The following is an 18,088-nucleotide window of genomic DNA, read 5'->3' as shown; positions in this document are numbered from 1 at the left end:
TGCAGAGTTTGAGACGGAGCGCATTCTTGAGCGTATTTGGAATACAGTGGAACAGATGATGGAGACGCATCGTGGAATTATCAAAGCCGACTCCAGTTCGTGAACAAAACTGGCCCCTTGCCGTAGAGCGTTTCACTATTATTTTTATTGCATTGTGTATGTTTTTGTTTTTTTTCGTTTTCATTTTGTTTAGTTTCGTGATTTTAGTTTTTATTATAATTATTATTACTATAATTATTATTATTATTCAGTTTTTTGTAATTCGTACTCATGCGTTTGTCGAGGGAAAAGCAGGGGCTCTACAGCGGCTGCGAGATCGTAAGGAGATTGTAGGGAACGCTGCACCGGTGAATCGTATTCTCTCTCTCTCTCAAACTGAAACACGCCAGGGATGGGAAACTTCATGTGGATCCACGAAACAGATCTGGAAATATCGAATAACTACTGCTAACAGCGATCAGGTACGGCGTGCAGTCTTTTATACAATTTCCTGCCTGAATGGAAATACTGTGGCATACTCTGTCCTGCTCGGCTTTGTAAGATAAATTATGCACTGGTGTGTCGACACTTGAGGCACATTGATTAGAGCGTTTGGTTGCGAAGGTGGAAAAAATACGCACAAGAGAAACCGCTTCGGGCTGGTACTGAACACCTGGTCGATTCAAGTGCACGCACGAACCTCATCGCATTCACTGAATGGGGGGTTTAAAGTTAGCAAGACCTTATAGCCAGCGAATGGGGATGCGGAGTTTTGCCTCGGCGCAATCCTCATCTGCTTTACGGGTGATGCGTTCGCGGCGCTTTCCGTCGTCCGCGTTCGGAAAAGTAAAGTAGGCATTAGAATTCTACGCAACTGCGCATTTCTTGCGGTGAGTGAACGAGAAGGTGCGTTTCTTTCCCCCCTTAAATGAGCAGCAACCGTCTTCAGGATTTCCGATTTTTTTCACGATGTCTCCTGCCACTTTGAGCAGTGCAACTATATGCAGTCGGCAGTGTTATGTCTTTTTTTGGTTAATAAATGGATAGAAAGCGTGTGAGAATTATGCACGAATAACGCGCTGAAACCTTGTACGCTGTTTAACGGCACTGCAGCACTGTTTAATCATGCCACGTTTTTATTTTATTTTCAGGATGTTTTCTATTATCATTGTAGATTACATGAAAATGTCCCGGACGCAGCTGTTTGTTATTCTACTTAAACGCATGCCGTTACGATTCCGTATTTTGAATTTTGTGGGTTTGCAGCTTATCGCGACGCAATCAATTTCCGAGCATAAGCGATACTGCTTGAGTCCACCACACAGCACCAAGTGCATATAGCATCTTGTTGGAAGGTAAAAAAAAAAAAAAGTGTGCTTTGGCGCCCGCTGTAGTCATTCTAGACAATAGTTGGAGATCTGAGAATGGTTGGCGCTTGTTTTGACCGTGATTGCTGGCGCGATGCGTTTCTTGCCCTGTTTCCGGATCGAAGTGCGGCTCCCAGGTGTTCCACGCGCAAGCAGGTGGCATTAATGATCCTCAGCGATCCTGACAAACGGCGCTATAGGAACCGAGGCGAAATTCCCCATCTGTTGAGCGTGCCGTTTAATTCTATCATTGATGACGCTTTTAAGCATTCCAGAAATCCTCATTTTAAAAACCCACCACCGCAATTAACGTTATATCGATGAAGAATTGCTAATATTAAGTCTCCGAGGGAGGGTTTTACCAGCTGTTGTGTTGGCGCAGTGCAATGCTTGTATACGGTAACACATAAAATTTGACTGTTGGATGTGAATGCACGCATAACACCTAGGGGTTTCTGTTCTCGAGTAATAATCGGACAAATAAGTGTCGCCGAACGTAAATAATCCCCCTTTTATCTGAATCTAGCGGGGGTTTAGTGATGTGTCCCCCGTCATCACGACTGCGCCCACGGATGGCGAGTTTACTGCGAGAGAGGGAGTGAGGAATCTGTTTAATCAGACCACAAGTCCCGACAACAGAGGATAATATATAGCCGCGGATACATTAAGTGTCCTGAGGAAGATACAGTGTCATTATCCGCTGGTCTCTGAGGGAGATACGTGCAGGCATGCAGAATCTAGCATATTACTCATGGCAATACGTATACAGTTGTAGCACAGATTAAAAACTGCCCGAAATATGGCTGAAACTTGGAACGTTAGAAAAACTGGGTGCTATGACCTATGCCTCACAGTAAAACCCTTCGTGTTTTTGTCGTCTTTGTGCCGGAACCTTCTCAGCAAAAGCAACCCTATGCTCCCAAGTCTTTTAGAGATAGTAGGATGTCCCTGAAACATGGATTACATGGCGAAGTCCCCCAGAACGGGGTTATGACACTCTCCGTCATGCGGTGGGGACTGGAGGAACACATATGGAGCAGGAGCCAGGCGACAGCTTGGTCTTCCGTGGTTGAGCGGTCCCCAGCGACCCATTGCTTTAGTTAAACAAAAAAAAAAAAAAAAAAACCCTCATTGTCCCAAATGTGTGCACTCTTAGTCATATTTACGTGACCGTGTGCAGTAAATACGATGTGTCGTGTTGCAGGATGGAGATACAGCGGGATATTTTAATTCCCCTAAAACGCTGTCATCTTGAATCGCACAGGCCGGCTAAAACCGCGTGCGTAACGCTCCCTGACAAATGAGCGTTACACCCTCAACGTGCATCTACGAGCCTTTCTGTCAGCAGTTTTCTTGTCAGATCACACGTCTGTAGTTGAATTTAAATTATTTCCTCCAATCCGTCTGAAGCACTGAATTTCTCCGTTTTTAAGTATAGCCAGTGAGCCAGCGTGTTTGCTGAATGGTCCTGCAGTTAATTCATACTGTTTGACAAAAGAGTCGTTTAACTTTAATATCTTTTCTTCTCGGGGTGGGGCCGGTCAAGCCTTATGGAAGTGAATTACGCAAAGCAACTACATAATGAAGCAGCGCTCCCAGATCACCGAACTTGATATTGTTCGCTAATTAATTAAGTCTTTTGGCAACGAACTTGGGGGATGTGCAACCAAGGGGAATTGGGGGGGAAAAATTGCCCAGAATTACTGGGATATTGCACAGTTTGATTAAAATTGATCACAAGAGGATAAAGTTTCCCCCCAACAAACTGTGGTGAGGAGTAGATCCTGAATTAATATGGATTTCCTTAATCTAATAATTTGTGTGTTGGTAGGGGGTGGGAGGGGCACCAGGGACGTGGCCTCCTTCACACATGCAGCACTGATCTGACTCTGTTTTGCATGTGCTGTGGAAGACGGCTTATATTTTTGTCTTCATCCTCAATCCAGGCTTTTTTTTTGACACAGTTTTCCTCTGTCGTTGTCTCCTTGGATGCCTGTGGGCCATGAACCAGCAGAGTCTAGTTTCGGCTCGGCCTGCCAGCCGTTCCTGTTTTCATGTAGTGTTTTTCATTATATTTAGTGAAGAACGAAAATAAAACCTCGCGGATTGTATCGATTCTCTCTAAAGCCTCAGTTTCATGGTAAAGAAGACCCTTGTGAATTTGTAGCAATACATACTTTAGATGGAGAGGGCTTTTCTATAATTTATTTCTTTCTTTATTTATTTTTTGAGATGAATTCTCAGAGCTGAACATTGCCCGTCTGTTGTTTGACTTCAAGCACACCATTTCATTGGCTTCTTTGGGGAGACTACCACAGACGGAGTTGCATTCTGGGAGCGTAACTATCCATGTGTGAATGAATATGCAGAGTTGCAGTAATGTCTCTTTAATGCCAGCCATTTGTTGGATGTAGTATTATACTGCCAAATCCTCATCGTGACGTCTTGGTGATTGGGGACACAGCAGAGTTTCAGTTTTGGAATTTTGCAGTGAGGGAAGCATTGACCGCAAGGCCGGTAATCCCCAAAAAAACTTTGCCGTTTTGTTGTCTCTTGCCATATGGGACCTCACTCCTTTTGGAATATTTGATCCATTTTCTTTCCGACTTTGGAGATTGTTTTCCAAACCTGAGAGATTTTTTTTTTTTTTAATTTGAGTGGACATTTCAGGCAATTCATATTTGTAATATTTTAAAATAAATGTATTTTAGATTTTAGTTTTATAAAAGGCACATTCTAAGGCAAACATTGAGGCTATTTGCACAACACTTGAAATTCCGTTCCCATTTCACCTACTGAGCAGACAGCCTGAAATCCCTTTCGCTTTTACAGGGATTGCGAAATTCGTGGTTAGACTTGAACAGGATTTTAAGATCTGTGCAAATAGCCTCACCAAGCCCTAAGCCTTACTCATGGATGAATATCTGAAGTCATTTTTTCTCCAGTATTGGTTAGCTGTTCAGGTGCTGCAGTGATGTTGGAGGACAGTTTGCTTGCAGAACCTCATTATTATCTTTTTTATTATTATTGGTATTACTACTGGTATGGAGTGTGCAACATATTTCTTTGCATAAAATGTAAGGATGAGTAGTGTACCTTGCTTGAAACTATAACAGAATTGAATCTAGGCTTCAAACCTGTAACCTTCCGGGTTACAAGTGAAACCCCCAATGTTCCTATCATGCCAACTGCTACCCTGAATGTACTGTGGTGGATTTTTGTATCCATAGGAATGCGGGGGTTTCACAGTTGTACTGGGGAGTCAGATTGAGGGAGATGTTTTCACTTGTCTGTGTCTTAATAGTTTTCATGTGCACTGCAGAAACCTTTTCATCAGTTTTGCCATACTTTGGAGGGGAGTCGATACAATCACCACTCATCTTCCCCAGAAATCATTTCAGGCGCTGTTAAGCAGCCGGTGGAGACTGAGGATGTTGATTGCACTTGAATATGCACCCTGTACAGATCCTAGCAGTAATGTATCAAAAACCTAACTGCGAGGCCAGGGGGCACCTTTTAATTTGGCACTCTTGCCACCTTTTAAACAATTATACAGTCAAATGAAATCAGGCATTTAAACGAACAAGTCTCTAATTAAACCTGGGGGAGCGGAATCGCGGCGTCGTTCCTAAATTGGCTTCAACTGTGATATCTGGATATTCATGCATTTTTCATCCCCCCACTTTCTGTTCGAAGAGCCTTTGACAGGATTGGCCGGATCAGTAGATGGGAGCTCGGGGATGCTGCAGAACAGGTATTCACCCGGCTGTGCCATGCAGTGCAGCCTCTCACGACGTGTTAAACCTCTCCAGTTCCAAGAAGCGACGTCCAATCGAGGCCGCGAACGGGCCGGCGGCTACCCGAGTACGCCTTTTCGGCACACTGCTTCCTGTCTTCACCGTACCGATTCTCTCTGCGCTCTCTTGGTGAAATGGACGTCCAAGAGTGCTGCAGTCAGGGAAAGGGATCGTTTGCATAACTGATTTCACGTGTTGTTTCAAGATGGCTCGACCTGAAACGGCCCCCGGGGCTGTCTGCATGGCATAGATAATGAGCCGTTTTTCACTCACGTTAAACGTGACCCCGTGAGGCGAGACTGAATGCAACACTGACCTGTGGTCTTCTTGAAAGTGATTAGTGAGAGGTTTTGTGTGTGTGTGTTTGTTTGTCCATCGGGGGGGGGGGGTGGAGGAAGAGTACGTTCGTAGATATCTTGGCGGTGTCCTCAAAGAAACTTTCAAAGTGATGTGCTGTAAAGAGCGTCTTCATAAATTGCTGAAGTATCAAGGCTTTGCTGTCATTGCAAAGCTACTTATACTTGTAATCCGAGGGTTTTTTTTTTTTTTTTTGCTACGAGCCACAGCAGGTTCATTGTTAGCGGTGAATGGATGGCATGAAATACCCTTGATATCTGTCATTCCCGCTGAATGTGCATCGCTTGCAAATGCACTAACGTGTGTACAATGCCGTTTCCTCAGTCAGTCGCAAAAGTGGGTGGCTAACGTCACACTGCGTTGTTTGAAATCCCTATTTACTGAATGGATGTTGCTGATTTCCATGTCTTAGATGTTAACTTGCGTACATTTACCATGTTACCCATCTAACAGATGAATTTTTTTGCCATTTGGGAATAAGGGGTACAGCAGCAATGTCGCCTTGAGTTGCACGACCAGCGATTCACACTGCTGACTTTCTGACAGCATACTTTATGAATGGGCTGAAGAGGTGAGGGGATGACGGAGGAGTGGGAGTAGTAATGAGCAGAGCACAAGAGTTGTAGTGCACACCACTGGTGAGAGATTTATTTTTTCCCAAGAAATGCAAGAAAAATACTGCCGGCAGGCTATTTACAAATGACTTTAGAACACATACACGAATTTTGCTTTTCAATTTGTACAACACTACTTCATCTCTTCAGCTCAAAACTCTCAACTGAACATTGGGACCAGCTTTATCTATGTTCCCCTCTTAAGCTCCTCCCCCAGAGCATACCAACTATGGGGAAATCAATTATTGCCGTCAATTAAAATATTTACATGAATTTTACCAATTTTAACAACATTACCCACGCCGCTCTAAGAATACAATCAATAATTGCGCTGTAACGTTTTACAGGTCGATATATCATTGCTGTCATCCCCCCCACATTAGTTCAACTTTTGTCAGGCTTTGGCAGATCAAAGTTTCACGTCAAACACCTTCCCATCTTTTCACCTGACGCTGCTGATGCCACCCCAAACCCGCCAAACAATGGGGTGAGTTATGTTACCTTTATATAGTATTTACAATATTCATTTAGCTGTGCAGGTTTTCCCAAAATATTCTCATATGCATTTAACCAATGTTTCGGTCACTTGCTTTAGTTCCCAAGTAATTTTATTTGTAGTAATGCACGTAGTTGGCATACTTGCAGAACATAGACCGTGATGCGCCGGGTATGGACCTGCACGCTAACTTTTGTGCTTCTGCCTTTTGCCGATCTGGACCCCCTTATCGCAGAACTACGAGAGCAGTCCAATAACGGTTCATCATATCCATTACAGGGGAGCCATGAACAAAACCATTTTCTTCAGTTACAAATTGTCGCGTATTTACCGCCACAAACCCAGTATGCGCTATTACAATAATATCAAGTTAAGAAACAGAGGACTCACTCCTTTACATACTGGCGTTATCAGTATATTTCACCAGTATCAGTGCACCAATCAGTGATTTCTACCAAAATGTATGTTTTTGGGTTTCTTAGTAAGCAGTTTGGGGAGCTGACCTTGACAGTGGGATTCAAATCTATCCCATCACTTTCATTGTGGCATGGGTGAACATGTTGAGCCTATCTTCCAATATCTGAGTGTACCACAGAATTAAACAAGCCCTGGGGATTAGTTTAATACTAATTAGCTAAATTCCCCCCCACACCCGCCATCGACCACCCATTTGGGGAGGCTGATTTAGTGAAGGACCACCTTCTGCCATTTTGCTAGCTAAAGAATTCCCTTAAGTGTATTCAGCAGATGTGTGTATGGAGTGATTGGGTGTTGTTTCCCACAGGAAGCTCTAGACATTAGCCTATGGCTCCCAGTTGCTCTCTCACAGAAAAGGGATCTGCGCTCGCTGACATTGTTAGCCAGGAAAATTGATATCGTTGAATTAACTTATTTAAGGCACTCCCTCGTGAATATTGATGAGAGAGAGTGCAGCTTTCTTCAGGATTTAAAAATAATTATTAATAAAAAAAAGAGTTCACATACTCTGAACTCAGTAGCTCAGTGGCTAAAGTACCCCTGCTGAGAGCCAGCTGAGCTCTTAAGGCCTGGGTTCGATCCCAGGAGTATCTTTGGCTGGAGATGACTGGGAGCCCAGAGGGGCAGAAAAACATCAGCTGCGTTCTGCTGGAGAGTGGGGAGTTGCTTGGATGATGTCATCAGAGTAGTGCCTATCCTCCATTGAGTGTCCACTCCTCTGAAGTGTCCTGTGTGAAAAATAGGCTTTGGCTGTAAATATGTAATAGTGTCTTATTTATTCCCTTACCGACCGCAGAGGCTCTGAGATCCAGTTTTAGCTGCAACTTGTCTTTCTGCATTGTGGTGAACAGCCGCTTTTATTAAGCTGGTCTCAGAGACAGTGGCATCCACACGTCTGTTCTCAGCTGTCTCTTTGTTCTAGGGCAGCGTCGGGGTCAGAGTCGTTAGCATATCAGCGGGAAACCTCTGTGTGGTTCTGAGGCAAAGGGCTCGTTTAACTCGCTTGCAGTGGTGCCATCTTTTGTGTGTCACTGAGTTTTTTGTTGTTGTTTTTTTTTTTTTTTTGTCCCTCATGCTGTTGAATGTAGTAATAAACAGATGAATGTAATTTTTTGTTCATGGTATTTATAATATTTTCTTAAAGTTTTTAAATGTGCTTGAAAGGACTGGCATGTCAGCTACACACCTTTGGGTCACATGTCACTGTGAAGAGTGAAAAGGCAGCAAGCATGGAGCAGCGGTCAGGGCAGCAGTGTGGAGCAGCGGTCAGTCCAGCAGTGTGGAGCAGCGGTCAGGGCAGCAGTGTGGAGCAGCGGTCAGTCCACCAGTTTGGAGCAGTGGTCAGAGTATCGGTGTGGAGCAGTGGTCAGTCCAGCAGTGTGGAGCAGTGGTCAGGGCAGGGTGTGGAGCAGTGGTCAGGGCAGGGTGTGGAGCAGTGGTCAGGGCAGCAGTGTGGAGCAGTGGTCAGGGCAGCACTTTGATGTAAAAGTCTAGAGAGGTTTGATGGCTCAGTTTTTGGCTGCTGGTGTGTTGCTCTGTTACCGTTTAGTAAGTGCTTCATCTCATTCTGTGATGTAACACTGCGGCCTTAAAATAGGAAAGATGTGAAATGTAGATTGATCAAATCAGTGATGTAACGCTATTTATAATCCAAGGAAGTAGAGGTGCAACAAACATTTTCTTTGCTCTGCCTAAAAGCTAATGATTACTTAAATTTCTCTGTGTAGCCCACTGGCAGTTTGGAGTATCCGCTTTGTTTTTTTTTTTTTTGTTTTTGTTGCCTTCACATCTTTTTCACACCCCCCCCCCCCCCCCCACATTGTTTCAACACCGTCTCAATGCTACGGTTGTCAGACTGTTGAGAGAGTACACAGCAGCCATCTGTGTGTGAAATGGATGCCTTTGTGCTCTCTGCGCCCGTATTCGAGATGATCAGATGATTTTCCCGCCCAAATGAGGCTGATCCATCAAGTTTGGGAGAATGGAACGTTCGAGCTCGAGAAGACGCAACCGGGCAAGCAGCGGATCCATCGTCGGTTCGCTGGAGCTCGCCCGCTCTCTCGTGTGCAACCCACGCCTGTTTTGTCATTGGCTGGGAAGCGGTAATCAGGACTGGGGGAGTAAAAGTGATTAGACATGGGAGTCTTGCTCCAAAGATTGGCTGGATCTTTAATGCTATGAGACAAGGGAGTCTGTTCCTCAGAATGTGGCGAACTGAATATATGGGGTATACAATGTACTTGCAATGTGCTGCTTGAGACTGCCCACTTGGGTTCATTCAGAGTCCAGTCAGACTTTTGGAATTTATTCATGCGGGTTACTTAACAGACCCAGTACTGCTGTGCTGAATTAAGACGTTTACAATGGAAACCGTTCTGCTCGGAATGTTCAAACGATACCACCAGAAATTTCTATACTGCTGTGGAGCCCATGGACGAACACACACACACACACACACACACACACACACACACACACACACACACACAATCAGCTGCAAGATAACACAGCTGTTTGGCCATTATTTCAAAATTATCTTCACATTTAACGGATGATGTAAAACTGGAACATTGGGCAATGGTTCCGAACTGCGTTTAAGTCCAGTGCAGGTAAAAAATGCTGTTTTGCAGGATTTACATCCGCTAAAAAAGACTATATTACGACTCAGGATTATAGTAGATCTTATAATGAACAGATATTGGATTTGCAGGCTTCGGAAAACAGTTCATCTTGAATGTATGACTGCTAGATTGAATAAAGCTTGTCCGTGCAGGCATGGATAGTATTATCATCTGACATCAGTTTTTTTTTGTAGTCAGAGAAATGTAAAATGTTTCCTTAAATGTTAAATAGCTTTGTTTTCATAATAATGCATGCATAGACTGTTATTGCATTAACAAAGAGGTGCATGACCTACTTTGCATTAGCAAACTGTCTGAGGGAAACATTTGTTGTAGATTCCCTACTTGTTTACTACCTTAAATGCGCTTCTTACAGTAATATGTAGGTGACACATAAACCCATTCATATGAATATTCTCAATGCACTGAAGCCAAAAATCAATTCCTAAAATATTTTTTGTAGGAATATGCTATAAATATATATCAAAGTAGGTCTTAAATTAAATTCATGGGTCCTCTGAAATGAGTTTGAAATGGAAATTTAGTTCACAGCCATGCCACAAGCTACAGATGTCATGCTGTTTTGGGCCACTGTTAGCTACTGCTCATCTCAGTGCCGGTCATCGGTAGCCTACCACTCCATCCCACAGTTAACACCATTGTAGCACAACATGGATCAAACCTCACCCACTCCCAACCCCAGTAGAGGGTACTGAAAATATAAAAGGCCTTAACTGATTACTTAGCAGGCTGTTTCACAGCCACATTGGAATATATCCACCCCTAACGTGTCTTATTCTGTTTTGAATCCTAATGATTGCAGTTAGAAGCTTAATTTATGCATTTTTTTAATCTTCATTTGATTTAAGTGAGAAGAAATGCAAACAAGTCTTGTTTTTCAACTGTGATGTCACATTTTGCAAACATGATACTGTCATGTAGCACCTAATAAGATATGCCGAGCTTACATGCTTGTTATCTCCTCATATGCAAACACAGTTTTAGAATATTAATTGGCAGGCAATGTCTATGGAGGATGTTAGTAAGGCATATTTGAAATGTGCAGAGTTGACACCACTGAAACCAGGGGACAGCATCTTGTCAATAACAACATCACGAAAAACAAACCATTTAAAGCTATTGCGTGACACAAAGATTGGAGTAATTGAAGGGACAATCCATGTCGTTAGGCCTTGTATCTAGGCGTTTCTGATTGCATGTTGTGTCTGAATGAGTCCCACTCCCCCACTTAAAAGCCTGTTTGCACTCCCTGAGAGTTTGTCTTTGGAGAGTCTGCTAACTTTCCCTTTTTACTGCACTGTGAGTCATTGATTTGTGAGAGCTCGGTTTCGGCGATAGCAGGGTAGCGTCATCCGGGGGAACTGCGTATGCAGAAGGGCCCCCCAAGGCAGCCGCCTTCTCCTGTTGCTTCCTGACAGCCGAATCTTTGATCCTTAATGATGCTGTTAAACTGACGCTTCCCATCCGTCCCCCGCCCACCCCCGGGATCGTAGCGATGTCGTTCAGCGCCAGGTATTGACACAACGTGTCAAGCGTCTGCCGGCACGCCGGGATGGGGGGAGGCGGAGGGGGAGGAGCTATAATCAGAGTTAATAAAGCGCAGCGTGCGCTGTGTTGATTCTTCAGGTCGCCCAGCGTGGGCCGAGATTGGCAGCAGACTCCCCCCTGCACCACCACCACACCCGCTGCCCTTGTCGTTGGCTGTAAATATTAATGAGTGGTTGTGGGTTCCGTGCGGCGATTGCGGCGTTGACGTCGGGTGACAGTCAGTCAGCCACGGGAACACCCCAGCTGCACCGAGGCTTCACCCGTGCAGTTTACTGCACACCGGGCCCCCGGGCCGGAATTCAATTTGAAAAGATTATAAACCCACTCGCTGATCGGAAAGGACAAATCTGGAGCAAACGGGGTGGGTTTGCTGCTCTGAAAGTGTGCTGGGGGGCTGAGCCCACCAAAGCATCACATGCGCTGGTGCCCCAATCTGTTTTACCTGAGGATGGGTCAAAATGATGACTTACTGTGGTTCCCTGCTCATTAAAATAGTTGGTCGTTTAACCTTTCAGTACCAGGCCTGATGCCTAAACAAGGAGACAGCACCCCTCCCCTAGCCTCGCAGAAGTATGCAGATGACCTACAGCAAGAATATTTCAGTGTCAAAGGTGTTGTATATCTATTGTACGCTTGGGCAAGGCACTTAACTTGAATAATTTTAGTAAGTATTGAGCGGTATGAATGCCTGATATGTAAAATGTAGGTTGTCCTTGATAAGCGCGCCTGCTAAGCAAATAGGTAATGGAACTGAACTCAATTTAATGGTGAGTGATAAGATCACAATTACCACATCTTTTACAAAGGTATTAGCTATTAACTAGAAGGACTGTGGGCCAGAATAAGGGGGCACTGTCTTTTATATGTCCTACTTGCCGACAATGGTGTGGCTCGCTCGATCAGTGCTGATTCTGTCATTGCTGTTATTATTGTATTATTATTGCTACAAGTTTTATTATTGTTAGTAGTGGTAGTGTTGGTAATAGCATATTTGTAGTAATCCTATTTCCGTCTTCGAATGGAAAGGAAAATTCTGATAACCTCTGAATTACAATGAAGTAGCTGGTAGACTTGATCTCAGGGGGAATAATCTGGGGATTTTTTAAATAATAATATTAATTTTTCTGTTTTTTTTTCATGTGAGAGCTGCAGATTTGTTCCTGGTCTCTGTGACATTGAACATTTGGATTGGTGGTTTCAAAACCTGTGAGGTATAGATTTTTTTATTTTTATTTTTATTTATTTTTTACTGTGGTGCTCTTCTCTGAGTCTCCTACAAGAAACATCAGACCGCTGTGAATACATCCCTTAACACAGGAGAGAGAGAGAGAGGTCAGAGAAAGACAGTGGTCAGAGAAAGAGAGAGAAAGTCTGAGAGAGAAAGAGAGACAAGAGTCTGAGAGAGAGAGAGAGAGAGAGATAGGGAGAGAGAGAGAGAATCAGAGAAAGTCAGAGAGCGAGAGGGAGAGGGGGATGGAATGAAGGTGAGAGGAGAGAGAGTGAAAGAGAGGGAAGAAAAGGTGGCAGGGACAGAGAGGGGGTTGGGAGAGGGGGGGGGGGGGGGGTCAGCTGAGCCAGAGTGTGCCGTCGGTGTGGCTTTGCAGACGCGGGCCCCCTGTCTTGTATAGTGAAGCTCAATTCAATGTTCCATTTATTTTCTGTTCAAGGAATTTGGCCCGTTTCTGTGAGGACTTCCATAATAATAAGCGCCCACTTTCCGCAAGGAGCAGCATTTGCTCTCAGGCCACGTCTTCATCACGAGCCCAGAGTGCCGTTTGTGAGCACAGTCCTTAAGTTCACACCTGCATCACAAGGGTAATTTGATGCCATGAAATGGTACAGAAAGGAACACTTCGTGTTACAGTTCAAGGTTAGTTTAGTGTTTACTAAATTTCCAATTAACGCTGGAGAGAAACTTCACCTCCTTTGGGAAGAAAGGTGAATCTGGGGACAGTTCCTTCTGAGAGAGTGAATGAAAAAAGGAGAGAGAAGTGAAGGACTCCGGCCTTTCTGAACCAAGCCTTGAGTTGTCTTTTCACCCTGAAATAAGGTCACTGATTGAGCCTTCACCCCTTGCACATCTCTGTATGCAATGTGCTGTATCACAGGCCTGGAGACACTACGTTGTGGGTATTTTTTAGTATTAACAATGGGCTTCTTTGTAAATTTGTAAAGGAAAATCAATTAAGACACTATACTTTGTCCAAAGCAGGGACTAGGAGTACTGGAGGGATAAAGCCTAAGAAAAAAAAGAATTAATAATATCCACTGAAGGGCAGAAGATCCATACTTTTTCACAGAGTGCTTAATTAATAACTAAGCACTTTTCATGGAGTGGTGCCTCTGCGGTTCCTTGAAGTAGCCCGTCGTCTTGGATGCAACCCCAAGCTGTTTGTGTTTTGTTCTTGCTCGTTGGCGTCGAAACGCAGGTTCGGACTAGGCCCGGGACGTGATAAATTGGCCCAATAATGTCTTTGGTGGCCCCCATCCAGGTTTCCTCTGTTCTTTTGGGAGGGGAAGAAAAAAACAAACTAATATGCTTTGTAATTTAATAATGGACTGGGCACGCTTCAGATGGCCCTCTCTCTCAAGCAGGACTTGTGTTATTTCCAGAGCACGTAGGGAGACTGTCCCCTGTTTGGTGGTGCAACCCTTCAGAGGAAATTTAAACGGTCACAAACACTGCAAGCATGGACGCTTGTGTAAATTGTACTGGTCTAGCGGAGCAGGCCTTACACTGATGTCTGATACACTGATATCTTTTGGAAGGTGCAGTCAAAACTGAAGCATTCTGATTGAAGTGTCCAGTACCCGGGGCATAACAAATCCGCGCTGAACAACAGGAGTTTCTGCTGCGTTTAGCCGCAGTCCTGAACTCTGAGCGACGGACTTACATTTGTGCTTGAGTTGGGCTCGGCGCCAGGAGAAAATACAGAGGGGTGAAACTGCAATCCACGGGGGTGCACAAGAAGTGATAATTACTATGTAGACATTGGGATATAAGGAGACAAGTGGGGGTGCACTGATGTCCGTCTGGGGGTGCAGTGCACCCCTGAGCACCCCCATAGCGCTGGGTCTGGCTTGAGTACTGTGCTCACTGAAACAGTGATGGGGCTGCAAGCAGCAGTTATGCGGGCCAAGCACAAGGCCTCTTTGAGCAGAGAAAAAATGTTTCTGCAGAAACACTGCAGACATTTTTCTGTAATTATCTGCAACATTTAACAGCTCTGTGTCACACTTGAAGACATGTACAGTTCAACATGTCTCCCAGCCGAATATGAACTGGTGCACTTGAGATCACAAAGTCGGCCCCGCTAACCCAATGCATCACCTAACAGCCCGTGCTGGTATTGCAGAAAAAGAGAGTCGAGGAATTGATGTCCAAGCATTTCATGCAGAAAACGCAGCTTACAATGAACTAGACCACTGACAAATACGATGAGGGCAAAGTACTCAGTTAATTCAAAGAGGCCATTTAATTCAAAACTCATTTATTAGCCTGGTTAATTGCATGCAAATTAGCATAATAGAGGGAGCAAGCACTGGTTAACCACCCTACAACCCCCCACCCCATTGTTTTCTGGCCAGTGCATGATAGCTCATTTTTTATTGCCATATTGGGTTAAAAAAAAATAGTCTTAAGTCAGCTAAGGAGCTCATCTAAGGAGGCCTACAGCACTGACCTGGGTTCAGATCTCAGCAGTGACATTCGCCAACAATGACCGTGAGCCCCGTAGCTTAATTTAAACTTAAGGAACTTAATTGGCTTCGTTCCTCCAGGTCGTCAGCCAGCTCCCCATGTCCCACCACTCTCAGCACCCTGCGACTCGCCAAGTGCCTATGAGATGCTTGCTCTATGGTCAGCAAATGCATTAGCTCTCCTGATGCACTCTGGGAGTTGTAGTGTGAAAAGTAGTAATTGTGTGTAGTAGTGTATCTGGGGAGGGCATTCGCTTTCCACAGCGCGGCTGTGTGACTGCAGGGATTCACGTTAGGGTTGAAGGGGTGGCGGAGCATTTAACGAGAATCACCCCGCACAGTTAATGTATCCATTCACTCCCATTTACAGTTTATTCATCCCAAACAGACCCAGCCATGACCCGCTCATGCTTGTCATCCAGTCATGATACTTGTGTGTTTTGAAAAGAAAATATCTTGTGGATAAACGCTTATCGGCAAGGAAAAAATAACTGACTCAATGTAACTAATGCACTGTAATGTTAGAAGAGGTTGATTTGCTCGCTACACTCTGCGCTGTTAAATTAAAAGTAATGTAGTTTGTTTTGTCTGAGAAACCTGAAAGACTGGCTAATTTTTTCCAAGTGGCTTTTGAGAGGTTTATAGTGCAGTTTAACTAGCAATATAATTCATTCTTCACCGGACACTGAATAGCAGGCTACACCCGAGAGTACAGCGTGTATATGTGTGTCACATCCAGTCCCAGTTAGTTTGCTTTAATATTAACATTGAAATCCGCAAGCGAATAGCAATGACATCTATCTGGAGTCGTCTGCAGTAATCTTCTCTCTGGCCACTCCAGAGGTGGACATGTATTCATTTGGGGATATAAAGTGTAATCATGGTTCATTTTTGTATATATATATTTTTTTTTTGTCCCTCCGCTGAGAGCCACCAAAGGCTCTGCTGGCAGCATGCTTTTCTTTGCAGCTTTCTGCTTGCCCCTGAACACACACTGCAGTAGCTGAATTTGTCATCTTGTTAGGTGTCCTGTGGATCTTTTGCGAGCAGCAATAATATTACACAGCACTGCAGCCGGTGCTGGCCGGGGTTTAGAGTAGAACGAATAGCCTTTCACAAGTTGAAACACCGCCATTGGTGCTTGCTGTAGAAATTGAAACTGGCGAGAGGATCAAAAATAATGTTTTTTTTTTTTTTCTGTCTTCACCGGGATGGGATTTGAGGGTGGTAATGGTGGCTGGATAAAATGTGATCTGGATCAAAGTTTTGTGGAATGGGAGTTGGTAATAGATCACTTTTCTTCCAGGAGTGTAAAATGGAGATTTAACCAGGTTTGTGGGTAGGCTTTTAAATGCAGTGATGGAAGTAGGAGGGCGACCCATCTTTGTCACGGTTTCACACTTTGTGATGATCGGGTCAAATGAAAAAGTCATGTTACACATTGATCATTGTCAAGTGTCCTGATGGTTATTATTCAGAACGCTCAGTGTGTAACAGTGTGGATTTGTGGACATTTGGGGCACTGATCTCATGTCCAGGATGTTGCAAGTTTGAGTACCTCAGCAATACTGGCAATAAATCTAATAATATTTAAGAAATATTTATTTGTTTTGACTTTACTTTGATTTTCAGCTGACTTATATTGAAGGTCGTTTTTTTTTTCAGTACCTAGCTACTCATCACATGATTACAATTTAGAATGTCAAGGGCTACAACATTGACTGCCTTTTGTGTTTTATCAGTCCTATCCAGTGTCCTTGAATGACAGTGGATTGAGTCATACAGCACTGAATCATTCTCAATTATCCCCTTATCTCTCCCACTTATCTTGTCATAGCCCATACATATAAAGGTCTACATATTAAACTGCTCGTAAGGCAAAGGCTCATGTCCCCTAGTTTACACTCTTAAGTCAAGATAGTAATGCGAAAGTAATGCAGCTGTGTTAGGGATGTGCGTTTTGATTGATTCAGTAGTTGGATATTCCAATGATCTGCTCCAACCCTGCTTCCTTTGATCCCCACCAAAGCAATATGCAAAATCCAGTTCTGTGTAATTAATTACAACGGGATCTGCATTGAAGCACACTTTCAGGTGGCAGGTAGGAATCCAATAGCCAATAAATCGTTGATTATTTCTTGCAGGCCCTCCGTCATGAATGCCGATGAAAAGAAACTGGATTCCTCTTCCTATATATCCTATTAGTATTTTCATTAACGAAGACAATTTCCAATACTGATCCAAGTACGTTTTTAGTGATTCTGACGGACAGGTGTTCAAATAATATGATATTCAACCATGTCCTAGGGTAAGTGGATAGCTGAAAAGTCAGAGTGAGTTCACCTTGATAAGGCCATCATCTTGGTAGTTATGAAAGATGATGTCAAAGTACTCTTAACGTGTGAAATGTGGAACAACATCAATTAGTCAACTACGATCTCTGACAGTCTGTGTTGGACTGTTAACAAGCAAAAGCCACACCATTGTACCGTGTCACACTCGGCACAGGTCAGCACAACGCTTAACCCCCGATTGACGCTGCGGGAACATCTGTCACAGTCTGAGTTGAATTGCTAGCTCCTCATTAGCACCATCACTAGTTCAGGTGGATTTTTTTTCCCTTTTTTTGTTAAGTGCACATTCTTCTCTCCTCTCCTGGTGTCTTGTTGTGCTGTTATGTTAAGTTATGCTGAAGGAAATGGGCTACTGTTGTGTCAAACCTTGACAAATCTCGGCGTGACACATTTCGTTTTGTGGGTTCTGCCCCCTCGTGAAGTTTAATTTTGCTCAGATTTTGGGGGGAATAATTTAAAGGTGAAAACGCAATGTCGTTTTATGACCTCCCTATGACCCTTAATTAATCGTCACCCATTGCATGTTGAACAACTTAAAACGCATTCTGAGTCTTGCGCACTCGGTAAAAAGAATTTTGCTGTTCGACACGGGCCTGGTTAAATTTTTCCCGCGGGGCCTTTGAAGGTGGCAGAACTTTAAGAAGGCTACGCGGGAGCAGAATTACTGAGGGTGAAACTCTGCATTAAGTGATTAGACTCGTAAATGAGAGCCATCTGTGCTGTTCACATCAGGGACTTTTTTTCTGTAATGGAAACAG

The 18,088-nt window shown here is 43.9% G+C and overlaps 1 protein-coding gene across 6 annotated transcripts in view; it reads left to right on the top strand.

The window, feature by feature from the left end:
• The first annotated feature begins 205 nt into the window (after positions 1–205).
• adgrb2 (adhesion G protein-coupled receptor B2) overlaps positions 206–18,088 on the top strand; it is a 249,326-nt gene continuing 231,443 nt past the window's right edge. For all 6 annotated transcript variants that reach the window (XR_005004465.1, XM_036515960.1, XM_036515957.1 and 3 more), the window contains exon 1: positions 206–461. The gene's annotated coding sequence lies outside the window, so the exon portion shown is untranslated. The remainder of the gene's footprint in view (positions 462–18,088) is intronic.

The sequence above is a fragment of the Megalops cyprinoides genome, chromosome 21 (assembly GCF_013368585.1).
Source record: "Megalops cyprinoides isolate fMegCyp1 chromosome 21, fMegCyp1.pri, whole genome shotgun sequence".
In the NCBI taxonomy this organism is placed as follows: Eukaryota; Metazoa; Chordata; class Actinopteri; order Elopiformes; family Megalopidae; genus Megalops; species Megalops cyprinoides.
This window is presented reverse-complemented; position numbering and strand designations above follow the sequence as displayed.